At 38.1% G+C, this 17,657-nt stretch overlaps 1 protein-coding gene across 1 annotated transcript in view; it reads left to right on the top strand.

Moving 5' to 3' along the window:
* The first annotated feature begins 1,505 nt into the window (after window positions 1-1,505).
* The window catches only part of otud7a (OTU deubiquitinase 7A), a 59,262-nt gene continuing 43,110 nt past the window's right edge, over window positions 1,506-17,657 (top strand). Inside the window, exon 1 of the mRNA XM_047354569.1 lies at window positions 1,506-1,635. The gene's annotated coding sequence lies outside the window, so the exon portion shown is untranslated. The remainder of the gene's footprint in view (window positions 1,636-17,657) is intronic.

The raw sequence follows: 17,657 nt of genomic DNA, 5'->3' as shown, positions 1-17,657 counted from the left end.
TATGGTCATATGTTGTCACTAGCTAATGACGCTAAAGGGATTGTAGCTTCTGTGTCAGCACAAATTTAAGGGAATTTTTCTCTGAACTAAATACATGATTAGGATTACAGAGTTTTTAAAAGACACATTTTGATTTGTATCTTTTTTTTTGTTTGTTAAAGGGAGGATTCTTATGTATATCTTATGTCAGTATGCAGTGTTGGGGGGCATGTAAGAAGGGGCATGTCCAGGGCACTCCAATGCATAAATCGCCACCGGCTGACATTCTTCGACGGCTTGTTTTCTGGATGTGGCAAACTGTTGTAATAACGGCAGTGAGGGGCGCATTTTTGAGAAATCAGTAGCATAAACATTTCAAACATGAACAATGAATTAAAATATTTGTTTTAAACATCTCTGATCCTAATCCTTAGGCATGGGTGCCACCATGGTGGGCTGCATAATGTCTCACTCCTGACACTACCAGATGATGGGCAGCCAGTGTGAGTTCACAAAAAAGTTCATCAGATGAAATACTTTTATTATGACCTTGTTTTTCCTAAAAAAAATATTTTCCGTTGTAACAACACATTTTTTTTGTTATTATACTCTGATGTATTGTGTTACCAAAATATGTTTTGCTTACTGGTTCAATTGTATGAGTTAGAGTCTACAACACATAAGTTAATATCTAGCACAAATATAAGTTTCTATGAAATAAAGAAGGATTGTGATGTACTAGATGTCATAACAATAGAGCTGAAAATGCTGATAAAACTTGGGATTTACCACCTAATAGTAATAGAGAACAAAATAAAGCAAATATCAGGTATCTAGAGGCTCAAGCAGAATATTCTTCAATGCGTGAGCCTTTTTTATGTGTTCTTTATTTGTACAGACAGATTTGTTTTCTATATTTAAATTGCATTTTTTTTCATTAAAACCTTTTTGTTTAGAGCCATGAACAATGTTTTTAAAGTGACAGTGATAAATGTTGGCTCTGCAGAGCCAAGCCAAAGAACTGTAAAAGTAATGGATAAAACAGGAGCAAAAGAGGAAGCAAATAAGCCAAGAACAAGGTACAGTTTTTAGTCCACTGTTAATTCAATGTATCAATGTTAATTATAAACAACTTGACTTTAGTGGTCAGATGCATGAGGGAAATATGTGGCCACTTTATTTTATAGCTTTCACTCAATTGGTAGTATTTATAATATTATTAATAAGATTATTTAATTTGTATTTAATTTTTGTAGTACATTAAAAAGACAGAAAATATTTAGGGAAAATACCGACTGAGGTTATCATATTTCATGCCTAAAAAACTTAGAAAAATAATCCCCAACTTTACATTTATATACTTTTTGTTCAACACAGCGACCTCTGGCGGAGGCCCCTTGGAGCTGCCGCCGGGGTCAGTCGTGGACGTCACGGCGCTTGCGGAGGAGGCGCGGCTTGGTTCTGCTGCAGCGGAGAAACATGACATGGGGATGAGCAAGAGAGAGAGAGAGAGAGAGAGTGAGTGAGGAAGGGAGGCAGACAGGCAGGGAGGGAGGGAGTGAGAGAGTGAGTGAGACAGCCAGATTGGAATAAACGGCTCGTCAGAGGTCTGGGCCGAAAACGTAATGATGGGGAGCAATGACTGAAAAGGCAACGGTAAGAAGGCTTGAGCCGATTTCATTTGTTTTATCACCATATCCTCACGTTATTCGCACGACTGGACGATCCGTGGCTTATTTGCTGTTGAACACAAAAGGCTGCACACTGCAGACAGGTGCACCTGTCTTTATGCGAGTACGTGCTTCGATGAAATCAACTTCTGGTTCCGTGCGCTTGGCTTTATTCTAGCTGCAAGGCAGACACATTGAGGCCCCTAACAACCTGATCGGACTGATGGGAGTAAAACGCTGTACAAACATGCATCTGCATGCTTAGTCACAGACCTTTGTCATGTAGGACCATATAGTAGCGATGTAATATAACCTTATTATGAGAGTAATGGGTAGACTGTGTGATGGTGCCAGATCATTGACATTTCTAATTTCTAAGGTGTGCAGACATTAATATTATTATTTTTATATTCGATTTTTGCAGATATAGACTATTGATAATCAGTGTTATTTGGGCCAGATGGCTCTACATGTTGACGGTGAAGAAAAGCATCAAGTCATACTTTTAGATGTACATGAAATATTGGAAGAACTGCAAACACCCCTGTCTGCTTTTATTTTATTGTTGGCCTGGTTCACAATATCTACCATTGCCTGCCTGTGAAGATTGTGAGGCCACTGATTCACTGCTGTGGTATTTTTAAACCCTACTCATGTTCCCTGACAAAGACCTACATAATAACACTGAGCTGCTTCACATTCCTCGCACATCAATTACAGGATGGTGTTTTTCACATCAGGTCATTTCAACTATACAACTCATTTGAATGTCTGATCGCTTGGGTCTGATTTGTGAGACAGGCAGCTGACAGCTGGTGTGTGGTTTAGAGATAGCTCAGATAGTTGAACGGTAGAGCTACAAAAGCAGGCCCCGTGGCTACCGGGCCAAGTCAGGCCAACGGCAGCTCCGAGGAGGCCTTGGGTGCAGCAGGGCATTGAGGAGAGGGCGCCTGGCACCTGATCAGTTGCCAAAGTAATTTCTGTTTTCAGTCTCTGGCATTCAGCAGAGGAAGAGATGGCTGTTGTTGTTGAACTTGGTTGGGCTTTCATGTCTCTAAGGCAGTGCTGCTTTATCAAACCGTTCCTGGACTGATACAAAATGACAGGCCTTTGTAACATCTGTGTCCACTGCCCACATCAAATACCCGAGCGGACAGTTACCCTCATCAGGTATTATTTTAAAAAGCATTGGCTTTGTTGTAACACATAAAGTTTGATCTGCCAATAAATGGATTTTCTCTTTGGTCTCATTGTTCATTAATTTCTCCGGGTCCATTCACCCCTTTGTCAATTGGATTCCCCAATTCCAACTAAAGTGTTGTCAATTCATTCCTTTCTACTTCCATTTTTAGTCTGAAACAAACCATTTTGTCCTGATATACTTAAACAAGTGTGCATCAGATTATTTGTTGTAGATTAGTATGCTTAAGAATAATGAGGCTAAATATTCATAATGCTCAAAACTCTGGATAAAATATGAGACCATGATAAATCGTGAACATTTCCTCCGTGATTGAGAGCTAATACTTGTACAACTTATCTGAAAAACAAACTGAAATCTTTCATGAGAAAAAACAATTTAAAAAAACTAAAATTATGTACTTTTATAAGTGCTCACACACCTAAATTAATACTTTTTTAAGAAAAACCTTTTGATTAACTACTGAACCAGTCTGTTTTTAAGTCAGCACAGCACAAACTGGAAATATTTACCAACATGTCTTTGCAAATAAAAACCCCCAGAACTAATCTCCTTCATATCAATCCAAAGACTCTGGGCTCTGGCTGGTTCTTTCTATAACTTGAACCTTCTTCTGGTAAAAAACAAACAAACAAACAAACAAACAAACTTGTTTTGTTGATCTGGATGTATGGTTCTCATTGCTGTCATGTGCAGAAAGATTCCTCTTCATCTAAGAAACCTAAACATTTACCAGTATTTGGAACTGTTAGTAATTTCCTCCCCTTTGACTCAGTTTTAGCAGAAGAAAAACAACCCCAAAGCATGATGCTGCCACCCTCATGCTTCACTGTTGGTATAGTATTCTAAAAATACCATTTGGAATTCTGGCCTATATGTTCAGCCATGGCGTAATAAGACTTCACATTTTTAACATGCTTTTGGAAAACTTCAATGTGTTTTTGCAAAACTTGGTTGTGCTTCAGTGTTTTTCTTCAAAGGAAAATGGACCATCTTGCCACCCTACCCTGTAGCCCAGGCTTAGTAAAAATGTGGGAAATTCTTGTCAAATGTACGACACAGCCAGTATTTGCCAGCAATTCATCCAGCTCAACTTTAATACTGCCATATGCCCCTTATCAGACTCCCCAAACAGTTTTTTTTTTTTTTTTTCTTTTTCATTGAGTTTTGGGTTAATATTTTGTTGTTGGTAATCACACTATTCGATTCAGCTTTATTTATATGGCACTTTTCAAACTAAAGTGACACTAAAAGTGCTGAACAAGCAAAACCCAATGCATAATATAAATATACATTCAACTATGGACAAGATCAAAAAAAAGAACAACTTTTTCTCCACTTGACCATTACTGTCTTCACTGCATTCTATGGTATAGCTAATGCTTTGAAATCCTTTGACAGATGCCTATTGACAATAAGATCCCTCTGATAATTTGAAAGCTCTCCCTGGATCATGGCTGTGCAATTAAGTAGAGTCAGGAGAAGCCTATCAGCACAGATGAGCTTAATTTGGGGTTAATCAGAGGCCCTTTAAATGATAGGAAGTGTGTACTGACTCCTATTTAACATGATATTAAATTAGTGTGGTAATACTGAGGACAGCCAAATCTCCCGTTATAAAAGAATGTACTCAGTTATGCATTCATTTTATTTAATTCATTATAAAAATATATATAAGTTTGTTTTTAAATTGAGATTTGAGGGTATAGGTAACATTAAAGGCGGAATAGTTACCGAAATTATCTATATTGGGCATTTTTTTTTACATTGTAGAAACCTGGCATCGTAACAAGTGTGTGTAGACCTTTTCTATCTACTACAACTGTATATTATTATATGAAAACTTTGAACAGCTCTCTATTTCCATTTATTTTGGTTCCAATCTCAGTTTATGCCAGTTCTCAGAAAATATGACAGATTAGGGCCCCTAATCAAACCAAAATAACTTGAAGTGGCCTGCTGGTAGACATTGTTAATTGGAGTATAATCACATTTCTTTACAACTATGAGTACGTTATAAAAAATTTATTCAAATTGTCCAAATGGCAACAAAATGTTTCCCGATTGAGTCCAAATTAACGCGATCAGAACAAAACACACAAAACTCAGAGTCATACCCCACAAATGTGGGGTCTGAAACTACCAAATCCAGAAAGCCATGAAGTGATGAATTAAGCAGAAGCCTTTATTAAATGATATGATGAAAGTAAATAACCTGCAATGTGGTTCTCCATCCACTGTTTCCTTTTAAAAAGAACTCCATGTCTCCATCCCTGATTCCCTCAAAGTTTAGTTTCTAGAGGACATGAACGAGTCAAGTGCCCATTGTAATCATGGTCCAATCAGTGCACGGCTTTGAAGTAGGAGCTGTTCTTCAGACATATCTGCAGGTGAAGAAGGGAATGGTAAGTGTTGTGTCTGCAAGGGCTGAGAGATCAGCTAGAGGTCATGAAGGCTCACAGAAGGGGTCCTGTTAGATAATCATAATGGGAAAAGGTGATGAGGCTATGTTAATCATCTTGGAGCTGCTGTGCTTTGCTTAGATGTGGCTTGATAGCAGAACTATGGTGCATGCTAATAAAAGCTACAGTAAACCAACCAAATACATAAATGTTAAACTGTCTAAGTTTCCATGGAAATAATTTACTGGCATGAGGAACTATTAGTGTCCATATGTATTTGCAATGAAAGATTTTTTTATGTTTTTTGCAAAGATAGTTTTAATGGTTTTAATGACTTTTTCAGAAGGACTGATACAGAATAATGCTAAACAGTCAGTAGATCTACGTCCGAAGTTGGATCTGGGACATCATGTCCTACTTAACGGTGTTCCAGTTCCACGTTTGAAAACTTGTTAAGTTTAATAATTTATATGTTTAGGGACCAGTAAGGCTGCAAAAAATTAGGAAAACATGACATTGCAGTATTATCGTTAAATATTGGATGGACAACATTGATTTCAATAGCTCAGAGTCTCCTCGCTACTCTTTCTTTTCCAAACAAACAATATCCCCACCACTTTCCCTGTAATTTCTAATCTTGGTCACTAAGATCTATATTAGATAAATATAATAAATATAGCATCCAAGCACTAATAATGATTGCAATTTGATATACTGTGCAGCTCTAGTTACCAGACTAACTGCTATTAGCAATACATGCTAATGAAAATGAATTCTTTCACACTGTGTACATTCAGACACAATATTTACAAGTTTAAAAACTCTGCTTCCTACTTTGGGTGTGTTTTATGTGAGGCAGCCATCTACGATTTTGAGACTGAATTTGCTGAGAAATTTCCATTTTTCCCACTTGGTATTCTGACTTCTAGGGACCTATTTGGTAAATTTTCCAGCTTCTAAGTTTAAGATTTTAATGTTTTAATAAAAATGCAATGCATAATTAAACTTCATCTTTCAACCAGTCATGTAATACACTTAAAAGAATGTGTTTTTGTCAGCTCTTTCCATTTTCCTGGCTGGATTCACAACTAGACTGATCTTCCCCGGGGCTTTGAGAGTAATCAAAGAAGGTGAAGTTGTAGTTTCTCAGCACAAGGTGTTTAAAACAGCTGTATGGTCTTATTACTGCAAAGTGGAGCTCAACAAGTGTGACAGAATAGGAGTGACTCTAGTGAATGAAAATGTATTTTGCTCTCTTCGTCACTGAAGTCCAGCAGACTCTGAAATGTGTTCTTTACTGGGCTCCATCCATCCATCCATCCATCCATCCACATCTATCTATCTATCTATCTATCTATCTATCTATCTATCTATCTATCTATCTATCTATCTATCTATCTATCTATCTATCTATCTATCTATCTATCTATCTATCTATCTATCTATCTATCTATCTATCTATCTATCTATCTATCTATCTATCTATCTATCTATCTATCTATCAATCAATCAATCAATCAATCAATCAATCAATCAATCAATCAATCAATCAATCAATCAATCTATCTATCTATCTATCTATCTATCTATCTATCTATCTATCTATCTATCTATCTATCTATCTATCTATCTATCTATCTATCTATCTATCTATCTATCTATCTATCTATCTATCTATCTATCTATCTATCTATCTATCTATCTATCTATCTATCTATCTATCTATCTATCTATCTATCTATCTATCCATCCATCCATCCATCCATCCATCCATCCATCCATCCATCCATCCATCCATCCATCCATCCATCCATCCATTCAATCTGCTTAGTAGTATACCAAGCAGATTGTGGCTTGTTATTTACTTGTGCAGCAACAGGAGGGGGAGGGTAGATGTGCATATAATGACAGAAAAGCCTGCCCACTTGAGCAGCTTTTCCTGGCATCTCAATAAAATAACCTTAAAGGTTAGAAAAGGTATAATACATTTTTTTTAAAGCTTTGAAACTGTAACCATTTAAATCCTTGGAACTGGAAACTGGTCCATGCTACACATTTCAGTCAGATAGGTTGTGCTATATGAAAAGGTTTATTCAAAGAGGACATTTAGATTTGATATTTTAATTACAATATACTGATATCGTCTCTACTATTTTACTCCACCATGTTTGGAAGAGTGGTGGTGGTGGTGGTGGTGGTGGTTTGGTGGTGGTTTACTATTTTACTCCACCATGTTTGTAATATAAACTTTAGATGTAAGCTTTGTTGGTTCAGAACCCTGAAATGGCTCTTAAGATTACAGACTATTGTGTAAATTATACAAATATTTTGTTTTGTTTCATTATTATTATTATTATTCACAATTATTCCAGTTAAACTTCAAAGAAAGGGATCCACAAGCTGTGTTTATCAGAATCACATATGACATTCATGTTTCTTTTCTTGTCAAAATGTGACACCTGCACCAATCTGAGTCAGATTTTGTGTTGTCTTTTATACCTCTGCTCCCCTTGCACTTAATTGCATTTCCGTTGCTGCCTCCCCTGTCTGAGTCTGGCAGGAGACTGCCTCCTGGAGACGTCTGCCACTGTAACATTTCCATCCCAAAGCCTACAGGGCACAGCCATTCCCTGGACTGCCTTCCAATCAGCAAGGGAGCCGTTTATAAATCAAACAGAACACTGTTGCACCGGATACCCCCGGTAACTCAATTCAGATTCACAAGATTGGTCATTTTCATTCAGTCAGAAAAATAGGTCACACTTCTTCCTCTGAAAAAACACCACACAGCATTGGTTATTCAGTGCATTGTCATTCTGTCACATTCATTTCTGTTGAGACACTATCTCTGTCTGTCTGTCTGTCTGTCTGTCTGTCTGTCTGTCTGTCTATAGCCTGTTCTATAAAATAACTTTATATATATATTTACTTTTATGTATATTTTAGATTCCTTAAAGTAGCCGCCCTTTGCTGTGATGACTGAAATATTAACCTCTGGCCGTCTCTCAATGAACCTCTGGGAAGTTCTTTCAGGACTCTTTGGAAAACTTTTTTTGGCGACCACCTCTTGAAGCTCATGGAGAGAATGCCAAGAGAGCAAAGCAGTAATTAAAGCAAAGGGTGGCTATTTTGAAGAATCTAAAATAAAAAAAATGTTAAGAGTTATTTCATACTTTTTGTTTACTACAGGTCCTTCTCAAAATATTAGCATATTGTGATAAAGTTCATTATTTTCCATAATGTCATGATAAAAATTTAACATTCATATATTTTAGATTCATTGCACACTAACTGAAATATTTCAGGTCTTTTATTGTCTTAATACGGATGATTGTGGCATACAGCTCATGAAAACCCAAAATTCCTATCTCACAAAATTAGCATATTTCATCCGACCAATAAAAGAAAAGTGTTTTTAATACAAAAAACGTCAACCTTCAAATAATCATGTACAGTTATGCACTCAATACTTGGTCGGGAATCCTTTGGCAGAAATGACTGCTTCAATGCGGCGTGGCATGGAGGCAATCAGCCTATGGCACTGCTGAGGTCTTATGGAGGCCCAGGATGCTTCGATAGCGGCCTTTAGCTCATCCAGAGTGTTGGGTCTTGAGTCTCTCAACGTTCTCTTCACAATATCCCACAGATTCTCTATGGGGTTCAGGTCAGGAGAGTTGGCAGGCCAATTGAGCACAGTGATACCATGGTCAGTAAACCATTTACCAGTGGTTTTGGCACTGTGAGCAGGTGCCAGGTTGTGCTGAAAAATGAAATCTTCATCTCCATAAAGCTTTTCAGCAGATGGAAGCATGAAGTGCCCCAAAATCTCCTGATAGCTAGCTGCATTGACCCTGCCCTTGATAAAACACAGTGGACCAACACCAGCAGCTGACACGGCACCCCAGACCATCACTGACTGTGGGTACTTGACACTGGACTTCTGGCATTTTGGCATTTCCTTCTCCCCAGTCTTCCTCCAGACTCTGGCACCTTGATTTCCGAATGACATGCAGAATTTGCTTTCATCCGAAAAAAGTACTTTGGACCACTGAGCAACAGTCCAGTGCTGCTTCTCTGTAGCCCAGGTCAGGCGCTTCTGCCGCTGTTTCTGGTTCAAAAGTGGCTTGACCTGGGGAATGCGGCACCTGTAGCCCATTTCCTGCACACGCCTGGGCACGGTGGCTCTGGATGTTTCTACTCCAGACTCAGTCCACTGCTTCCGCAGGTCCCCCAAGGTCTGGAATCGGCCCTTCTCCACAATCTTCCTCAGGGTCCGGTCACCTCTTCTCGTTGTGCAGCGTTTTCTGCCACACTTTTTCCTTCCCACAGACTTCCCACTGAGGTGCCTTGATACAGCACTCTGGGAACAGCCTATTCGTTCAGAAATTTCTTTCTGTGTCTTACCCTCTTGCTTGAGGGTGTCAATAGTGGCCTTCTGGACAGCAGTCAGGTCGGCAGTCTTACCCATGATTGGGGTTTTGAGTGATGAACCAGGCTGGGAGTTTTAAAGGCCTCGGGAATCTTTTGCAGGTGTTTAGAGTTAACTCGTTGATTCAGATGATTAGGTTCATAGCTCGTTTAGAGAACCTTTTAATGATATGCTAATTTTGGGAGATAGGAATTTTGGGTTTTCATGAGCTGTATGCCAAAATCATCCGTATTAAGACAATAAAAGACCTGAAATATTTCAGTTAGTGTGCAATGAATCTAAAATATATGAATGTTAAATTTTCATCATGACATTATGGAAAATAATGAACTTTATCACAGCATGCTAATATTTTGAGAAGGACCTGTTAATAGTCCTGAAAACAAAGAGACTTATTGAGTAAGAAAATGTATCTAAAACGTATATATATTTTTTATTTATTCATTTATGACAAACATGCTGCTGGAAGTTGCTGCCTTTATGTATTTTTTTTGCTGATCCTTCCATTATAATGAGGCCCTTCATCCGTGCCCAAAGAACCAAAAAGAAAACGCTGCGATTTTTGCCGTCACATCCTCGTTTTTTGCTCGGTCAGGACACAGCTGTGAGAACGCATCTACAGCACAAAATCTGGTATGCAAACATACACAAAACTTGGTGTTGAGGGAAAAACGAGGAGCAATTAATACGACTACATCAATGAGAAGGGAACTAATGTCTCTTTAATATGGAATGAGGAACTAAAGAAACTTTACAGATATTTTGGCATAGATAGGCACCACTAAACGAAGGAAATGGTATAACCTCAGGATCACACTCTGATCTGATACGGTGGTAAAAATACCACTTTTGTTTCTATCACTGAATATTCCAAGGCCAGGCTTTTGCAAACTATTTTACATGAAGTTTTATACTTCTTTCATAGGTATGTCCTGATAAATCTTGGAACATAATTCCAAGCATTTGAATTGGAATAAACCCCAATTTTTTGCAATTTTCATATTTAAGCGACTAAACTGTGAGCCCTACTTCACAGGACTTTAGGTAACATGCCAGAGGCAAAACCACTGTTTTAAAATGTATAGAAATTTGTTCTCTTTTCTAGTAAGTCTGTTATTAATCCTAAAAACAGCTAACCCTAACCATAGCTATCTGAAGACAGTATTTTCTTTTTTTTTAATAAAATCTGTTTAACACAAACGGCTCTAGTAGCATAGTAGCCTGCTTTTCCCCGTCCCAAAGCTTGAGACAATGTCCTCCATTTTATCATATATCCATGTCGTCAACAAAGCTGCACATATGGGGCGAAGCACAAGTTACCTGTCACCATCTTTTCTGCATTTATAAATATGGTGTATGTATAATGTAAACAGCCATGAGGAGGAGAAAATGAGGATAACTAGAAAAAACAGCACAGATCCAGCTGAAACAGGGCTTCAAAATCAAACTTAAATTGCAAATTTAAGCTCCTGTTGTTTGGCATTCTAACAAAAAGATGGGTGCTTTTAATGTCAAGCAAACTATGAAAACGTACATGAGGTCAGATGATATTTGTTTGGAGTGTAGCAGGAAATATTATGGGCCATCATTGCTGAATTGGAAGATCAGGAAGACACTGTTTTGGTGTTTTTCTATCAAGTGTGTGCGGCAGTGGCTGCAGTTCCAAACTGAGTCCACACTATGATGTTGAAAGCTCAAGCAGTTTTGTTACATTTTTGCGGCATCTAAAACGATTTGTACCTGCATAAATTAGCTAATATTTGTTTGCAGAAAGAAGGCCCTGGGACAGCAAGCTTGACAATGCAAAGAACCATTCTTGCTTTCACTTGTACTAAATACAACTTGTGTAGAATTTTTAAAACTTAAATTAGTTTTTGACAAAAGAACGCATACTATATAAAATGCATTTGGAACATAAAAATATGTCATTGTTTTACAAGATTATCAAACTGTATTTTTAAAGGAAACACTATTTTGTTGCAAAGCGAAGAATAAAAACATGTAATTTGCAGCATTATGCAAAAAAAAGGACTAAAACAAAGAGCAATTCTTTGTATCATTTGTGGCATTCTGTTCAGGAGATTCTATGCAAATATGGCATGAAAAACTGAAAGGAATGCTATAACTGAGCTGTTTATTACCTTGACATTGCATTGACAAACACTCGCATCCTTTATCATTAAGGTTTTAAAGAGCTATTGTGGAGGGCCTAACGAGACGCATCCAGCTCCAGAGCTACAGGTTGCAGACCCCTGACCTAGACCTTTCTGTTCCTTAGGAAAACTATATGATGATATCAGCCCTGCATCTTTCGGATTTCCAGTGGTCTAAGATGCAGATTAGGTTAGGATGTTGCTTCAAATGTTTAAGTTACAGCAGCTTACAGTGCAGTAAAAACAGGAAGCGGTCTTCAGTTGTATTTACTCAAAATCTGTTAATGTCTTACATTGCAGTGGGTTGTGTTTGTTTTTATTTGTCCCTAAGAACATAACCACCCAAAATCCAAATTTCTAAATTTCAAGGCTCAGATTCACTGCTTTCTCGCCAGTTTGAGGTATTTGTTTTCACTCACTCTGGAGCTCTCTTCAATGTGCACGTTGGGTTTGTCTGCTTTTATATTTAATCTCAGATGCTAAATCAGACAACAGAGGTTGTTTGACCCTGCTTTCTCTACATACTTCTGCTTTCACCAAACTACAGATTTTAGCTGTTGTGGAGATTAAATGTGAGTCACTGGTGCAACAACACACACTTACAAACTAATTCAGTATAATTAGGAAATACCCGTGCAGTGACAGGGAGAGCCCCAACTGACTTTTAATCCACACCGCCGAGAGGTGAGAGTACTAACTACTCCGTCCCTGTTCGAGCCTCTGATAAAACCCATTAAATGACATTTGCAAGTCTGCATGTATATACTGGCAGTGCAAAAGAAACAGATACAATATTTAGGCAAAAGTGGCTCCGCAGTTTATAACACATCCATTTTTTGTGATGATCGGCGTTCCCAGTACTTTATTTTTGTCAGATACTAAAGCATGATTATTATTGTGCGGGCTTTTGTAGCTCCAACTGAAATGATTAGTCTACACAATCTATACTAAGAGGAAAACACACTTTAGCCTTGATTTGTATGATGGGAACACTAAAGAGTTTCATCGTTTTTCGGACTGACAGGATGAAGAAGTTGTATTTTCAGCGTGTATGGAACAACGATGGTGGCCATTTGTTAACTGAACAGGAGAATGACCAGAATTATACTTTCTAAATAATGTCTGTACCTTTTTTGTGTTAAAAGAAGAACTCATCCCCATATTAATAACTCTCCTACAATTTTTAAATAAAACTACCCTACAAAGGTGAAAACATAAAAGCTTTTGCTTTTGTCTTAGCTCGAAAACTGAACTGCTTTAGATATTTCTGGTAAACCCATAAAGAGCCCGAAGACCTTAAACTCATTACAGTTCAGATACAGTACATACTTTTAAATTGGTAATAATTTTTTTTAAGTAATTTTGCAGCTGGTTTATATTAGCAAAATATCTCCTCTAAGGAATCTGTGTTAAATATGGTAAATATAACCTCCTATTTATTATTTATTTTATATGTGATAATTATTATATTCTAATTATATTTTAAACATTCGACTATGAGCAAAAATGACTACATATTGCTTTAATATTTTAAGAAACTTAAAAGAAATTGTAGAAAATATACAAAAGATTTATTCAAAATAAATAAATGAAAATCAATTTAAACCATAATGAAAATATAATATACTTTTGATGTGTTAAATTAAAATTGCCAATTCACTAAATATAGTATTTGCAATACAGTAAAAATGATCAAAAGCAATCAGATGTTTCTGTAAAGCATCCAGCAACAGGCGCTGCATAGCTCAACGGTACAGCAGGTGCACCATATGCAGTAACTAATCCTCCACGCAGTTGATTCCCGGCCCCTGGATCTGTTGCATGTCTTCCCCATCTTTCTCTGCCTTTCTTGCTGTCCAGCTACTAATGAATAAAGGCCACAAAAATCTTACAACCAACAACTGTTCAGTTAGTTTATTTTTCATGTTTGGTAAAATTGAACCCATTCCTGCAAAATATGTTAATGGGGTTAAAGATGAAAATCATCAAAGACATGGTTGAAAATAGCTCTTTTTGGAGGAGTCTCATTAAATACACTGCTTGGTACCACTCACTGACCTGAACTGGTGGGGGGGGGGCATAGAATGACCTGGCTGGGAAAACTGCTTTGCCCTGACTTATTGAGTTGACAGTAGATTATAAAGAACTTCATTACCGGGCAGCTTAGCTGCATGGCTGTGGGTGTGTCTTTCTGTATCCTTTCTGAAACAGAAACAAAGATTCAAAGCAGAGAACAGGGTAAACTGTGTTCTTCTTCTGAACATTGATGTCTTTACGAATAACTTATTTTCAGTTATCATGGTTACTAAGGTGATCACAGGCCTATTGGTGAAACATGTTTTAAAAGCCAGTGCAGGTGTTTGATCACATGTAATATGGACAATATTAGGAGGATTATGTAAAGGCAGCTGGCCTCTGATTGTTGACCTGAGCATCTAACATTGTTGGAGGGGAGACATTGACCAGTTAGTTTAGTCTTTATGTAGCTTTTCTTGATGTAAAATTCTACATGCTTGCTGCGTTTTTTTTTCCTTCAATATGCATTATCTGCAATATAGAAAAAATGAATGTTTGAAAGCACTGATATTTTTAAAGGGTTATGATCTTGTTTTCTGCCTCTCGGCAACTGGTCCTTTGTTTGGGTGCAAGCTACAGACACAGCTGAGCTTCTTCAGAACTGAAGAGCTAACCTAACTTTAAGGACAGGGAGAGTAACTGTTTCTTTTGAAAAGTAGTTTCTTACTTGTATTGATTTCTGATATGCTTTCTTTTAATTAATTTGTAAGTAACATACAAGGAAATGATCCTTTTTTTAAGAATAGGACCATGTTGTTCTGTTCAGGGTCACAAGGGCAGGGTTTTATTTCAGCTGCCCTGGAGCTAGAGAGGCGGGCTACACCTTAAACAGGGTTTACAGACATAACTATATATGCTAACTCCTAGCATGACAATCCAAGGCCAGATTATTGGCTTTAATGAAAGGAAATTATTCTACACTCCAAAAAATCCCCGGATAAGGTTGTGAGTAAATGTCACTTGGGTAACCTCAGCATGGTTGCTGTGATAATTTATTCTGACTTTGAGTCAGAGGTTCCATAGATGGTAAAAGCCCATATTGTAGATATAAATGGCATGGGCAGCAGATTGGTGGGTTGTTACAATTCCTAGAATTTCAAACTTAACAGAAACATCAAGATAAGAGCCAACTGCAGTCGTTGACACTAAGGGAGAAAAATTATCATTTTTAAAGCATAAAACAAAATTGTCAAAATACATTTTTCAGTAATATTTTAGCTACACGATGCACTGCTGTTCAAATATTAGGTGACCCAGATAACAATTTAGGAGGGCGGCTCAAGCTGAAATCACCACAAATTACCTAAATGTGATGTATTATTGAAATCACTAAATTGTTCTAATTTCTATAGAAAAGTGTTCTGTAAACCATTGTAGATTTTTTGTTCTCTGCAACAAATTTGCCAAATTGTGCCATTTGCAAATAGCAGTCAGTGACATGGATGTTGTTCAGTTAAGAAATTAGTAATAATTAATCTATGGTTTAGAGGTTTATGATCCACTAATGCTGCAAAACATTTAAATATCTGAGTTGAAGTTATGTTGCCTAAATCTGCTCTGTGAGGGACCGCACTGAGTGACTGTTAGCATTCCTTCTACAGGTAAATCTCCCTGTTTCTACAAACTTTAATAACATTTATGTTATTAACAGATATAGTACTGACTACTTATAACTACTTGGCAGAACCCCTCTTTAAAAGTCAGTATGTCCGTAATTAAAAATAATAATCTGTTATATTTACAAGTTGCCCTCATGCACTCAGTTGTAAAGCTTTGTCCTTAAAACTGGTCTCTGGTCCATAGTCCTTTTCAGGTGACCATGCATATTTTCTGTCAGATTTTGTTCAGAGCTCTGGTTAGGCCATTCCAAATCTTTTCCCTTCATTCTTTATTTTATTTTAATGTATGATTTGACTCACTAAAATCACTATACATTTAAACGTTCTGGTAAACACATAGAGGTTTTGTGATAAACTTGTTAGTATTAGGAACTAAGCATTATTTGACAAACACCTCAGTTCTGTTTGAAGAAATGTAGGCACATATGATGCGGCCATGTCTTAAATTCTACATACATTGTTCTTTTGGTGACATGCGGTGCAGGTTTTGTACCAAACATACCTTTTAGAATTAAGGCCTAAAAGTCCAATTTTGGTATCATTAGACCATAACACTTTCTTCCACATGGTTTTGGGAGATATTAGCCAGGGCTGGATGTTTTCCTTGGAAGAAAAGGCTTTTGTATTTTGACCCGATCCTTAGTCCAGACATGGAGATTTCAGCAGATTCTTGTCACATATAGAACAAAACCAGTACATCTTGGAAATTACTGCAGCTTCTTCAGCGAGGCTGCCTTATATTCACGTCTTTTCATCAAGTTGTCCTATGATTTATCCAATTATTGGTGTGTGTCTTCATTATGACATGGTGTATTAGTGGGATGGTGGTTTTTATTTTATACTCTTCTCCTGACTGATATTTTTGACAGTGGAATCCCTTTTACTTTTGATCCTTTTTAACCTATCTGCAAACTACGGCTTTAGATAACAGATGTATCAAAGGATTTACGTATTTTGACGACTGAACTTAATTCTGCGATCATAGTTTTCAGTATAATTGATGGTAGGTATGAACTGACCATCAGCACCGGTTCCCCCCAAGGCTGTGTTCTCTCTCCTCTGCTCTTCTCCCTGTACACCAACAGCTGCACCTCCAGTCACCAGTCTGTCAAGCTTCTGAAGTTTGCGGACGACAGCACCCTGATCGGACTCATCTCTGATGGTGATGAGTCTGCGTACAGATGGGAGGTGGACCATCTGTTGGACTGGTGCAGCCAGAACAACCTTGAGCTCAACGCTCTAAAGACAGTGGAGATGGTTGTGAACTTCAGGCAGAACACAGCCCCACCTGCCCCCATCACCCTCTGTGACTCCACAATTGACACTGTGGAATCTTTCCGCTTCCTGGGAACCATCATCTCCCAGGATCTCAAGTGGGAGCCAAACATCAGCTCCCTCATCAAGAAAGCCCAGCAGAGGATGTTCTTCCTGCGGCAGCTGAAGAAATTCAACCTGCCAAAGACTATGATGATGCACTTCTACACAGCCATCATTGAGTCCATCCTCACCTCCTCCATCACCATCTGGTACGCCGCTGCTACAGCCAAGGATAAGGGCAGGCTGCAGCGTGTCATTCGGTCTGCTGAGAAGGTGATTGGCTGCAGTCTACTGTCGCTCCAGGAACTGTACACCTCCAGGACCCTGAAGCGGGCAGGGAAGATTCTGGCTGATCCCTCCCACCCCGGTCACAGACTCTTTGAGACTCTCCCCTCTGGCAGGAGGATGCGGTCCATCCGGACCAAAACCTCACGCCACAAGAACAGTTTTTTCCCATCTGCCACCAGCCTGGTTAACAAAGCCCGGAAACCACCCTGACACTCTCCCTTTCCCCCACACCCCCCCTTTTTTTGCTGACAGGACACCTGTAACCTGTAACTCTATGCGTTACATTAACGCTCAGCTTGGACTCCTGCTTTACTTGCACAATGATCACCTGCACTGTTGTATTGCTCTTGCATCTTTTACTGCTCTATATTTACTCTCACTCACTTAAAACTGTGCACATATATTTATATTATATTGTAGATATGTTTATACTGTTTAATTTGTACTGTATTGCACCGACTACGCCAAAACAAATTCCTTGTATGTCCAAAAACGTACTTGGCAATAAAGCTTTTCTGATTCT

Source organism: Girardinichthys multiradiatus, chromosome 2, assembly GCF_021462225.1.
Source record: "Girardinichthys multiradiatus isolate DD_20200921_A chromosome 2, DD_fGirMul_XY1, whole genome shotgun sequence".
NCBI lineage: Eukaryota > Metazoa > Chordata > Actinopteri > Cyprinodontiformes > Goodeidae > Girardinichthys > Girardinichthys multiradiatus.
The sequence above is the reverse complement of the archived record's forward strand: the minus strand, read 5'-3'. Positions and strand labels throughout refer to the sequence as shown.